Source organism: Branchiostoma floridae, chromosome 19, assembly GCF_000003815.2.
Source record: "Branchiostoma floridae strain S238N-H82 chromosome 19, Bfl_VNyyK, whole genome shotgun sequence".
In the NCBI taxonomy this organism is placed as follows: Eukaryota; Metazoa; Chordata; class Leptocardii; order Amphioxiformes; family Branchiostomatidae; genus Branchiostoma; species Branchiostoma floridae.
In genome coordinates this window covers 8,466,278-8,468,777 of record NC_049997.1, presented here as the reverse complement: position 1 = coordinate 8,468,777, position 2,500 = coordinate 8,466,278, and the positions used below count along the sequence as shown (strand labels likewise).

Sequence of the window (2,500 nt, the reverse complement as noted above, 5' to 3'; positions counted from 1 at the left end):
AGTCAAGCTCAAAGAAAACAGTCTTTCTTCGAAGGGGGTGGGGGTGGGCGGTTTCTACAATCCATTTTTCAGCAAACAAATACACAAGCGTCAAACAAGCCTTCTTTAATGTGTTTTTTATCACATGACCGGACGTTGTGTCCTTTTCTTTGTTTGGTTGGCATGAATGGTTTACCAGTCTGATGGATTGTTGGGCTTGGGTTATTGCCAAAACACAAAGCGAACACAAGATGGGACGGAGAAAGGGTGTTCATTCAACTTGAGTTATTAATAAGTTACCTCATAATACACAGGGTGCTTATCCGTTATAGTGACGCCTGGTTCGTAGAGGCAGAAAAGACACAGCGAAACGGCTGAGGGGAAAAAATCTCACAAACAGCAAGCAAAACGTGATTACTATCAAATCTCTTGCTGGACTGAAATGGTTACTTGGTTTGTAATGTTTTAGTGCTTCATATTTTACATCATTGTCATGGGTGTGTTCGCAGGTTTACAGTATATTAATGGCTTTAATAACATCAATGAAATCGCAGTATTATACTGCCGTTTCTAAGAAACATCCGGTTTCTTTCCCGTGATATGTCTTCCTCTTCCTTCTTCACTATGTAACAACTGTACACAAGATGTGGACTTTTGATCTCCATGACCTACGGCTGCAATGCGCGGACTTCACAAAGGTTTTACATCTGATTCATCAAATCAAAGAACTGTTAAACAGACATCGACCAAGCTCTACCCTGGGGGCCAGACAGGATCGCGTAGCTGGCAAGTTTTGTTGGGGAATCCAAGGCAGGCAGCCCGCGGATATCACATTAGTGCTCCGGGGAGTTTTAGCCCCAAAGGAGTTATCGCTGATCTCCTTCAGGCTTAAACTTCCCTGAGGGCTGACTGCCTTGTGCCACGGAATAAACTGTCCTAGCTGCCTGATCCCGGCTGGCCCCCAGGGTAGCCAAGGTCCTGCCTCCCGCTTGTTGACATATTACAAGGGGAAAGTATCAACTTCATCGGTTACCTTCGCCCACATCCCCGAGTAAAGGAAACACGTGTTTAATTTTCCCGGAAAAAACTTCGTCGATAAAATAGCACCATCTGCAAAATTTAGAACAACACCGGATGTGAGAATTCGAAAAAGTTATGCCAAAGGATTTAAACGTACCAAATGGTGACAAGAGTTTCAGCAGTCATCATCATCTCGCGTGGGTTGCTTCAACAAAGTCCATTCTCTCTTTCCAGATGTTTCTTTGCCTTATAGAGTACTTGAAATCCTCGACCTGTAACCTCAAATCTCGAGCAAGTGGGTCTATGTACAGTATGCCAGTCGGGGTCGCCCAGCATGTTTTTCTTCAAGTAACTAAGAGTTACCAACCTAGGATTGACGTGTTCAAAATTTCGTATTTTTCCCAGAACTATCGAAGAGTTGAATTTGTTATCAGGATGCAAGGGGTTCCTCCTACCTATGATTGTCACCGCCACAAAAGCCTGTCACTGCCACTAGCCGCAACTAAAGTATTCATTCACACCTGAGTTAAGTGTAAAGTGCCTTTGTTCGGAAGAGGTCTTATAGCTGAACATCTATACGATATATATGAGTTGGTCTTATTTTTGCTGACTCGCAGCTGAACTTGTGTATGTGAGGGGGTGTGATGCTTGGTGCGGGGGGGGGGGTGTTTCGGAGAAAAGATGACGTGATTTCCTGTCGACCGAGTTTATATGCCACCGGTCGGGCGCTGGGACCAGTCGGGGCTGAGTTGGGCACGGCACAGGTTGGGGAAGTCCTGATTAGGTAGGTGTACACTCATCTTTAAGGAAGAGCATTTTCTTGTAGCTGTATACTCGGGAGCTCGACCAAAGTAAGTAAGTAAGTGTATACTTATTGAGGAGCCTGTAGTATATTCTGAGCTCTAAACGCCGCCATTTATATTCTCCAAGCAAAGGGTCGCGAAGATTAGTAGCGGCCTGGATTTTTACCCCGGCCCCTGAAGCTAAAGCTAAGGGCACAACCCGCCGTACGTGCAATTTGTCCGTACGTTTTTTTTTTGGGAGGCCACGTCTGCCACGTATTTTTGAAAACGTGGGGAACGACTGGCAAGAGCAGGGAGGGAGTTCATCAACAAGGCTAAGTTTTGCCTGCACGTAAAGTTCTACGGCGTGTCTGCATGCTCCAAAATCCGTCGGATTCCCTACGAGTTCGTACGTGGAGGCGGTACTTACAACTTACGGATCCCAAAAGATTGCCCACGTTTTGGCACGTAGACAGCACGTACTTGCACGTACGGCGGGTTGTGCCCTTAGCTTAAATGGCAAGCACTGCCTACGTACGAACTCGTAGGGAATCTTACGGATTTGGGAGCACGCAGACACGCCGTATAACTCTACGTGCATGTCAAACCTATTCTCTGACATCGGGTAAGGGATCCAGACCTGCAAGGGCCAGTACGGACGAAGCGCGTACCTGTACAGAGATTAAGGACAACGAACATACACAGCAGGCGTAAGTAGG

The 2,500-nt window shown here is 46.3% G+C and overlaps 1 protein-coding gene across 1 annotated transcript in view; it reads left to right on the top strand.

Moving 5' to 3' along the window:
- The first annotated feature begins 1,729 nt into the window (after nt 1-1,729).
- Nucleotides 1,730-2,500, top strand: part of LOC118407226 — a 29,409-nt gene continuing 28,638 nt past the window's right edge. Inside the window, exon 1 of the mRNA XM_035807673.1 lies at nt 1,730-1,783. The gene's annotated coding sequence lies outside the window, so the exon portion shown is untranslated. The remainder of the gene's footprint in view (nt 1,784-2,500) is intronic.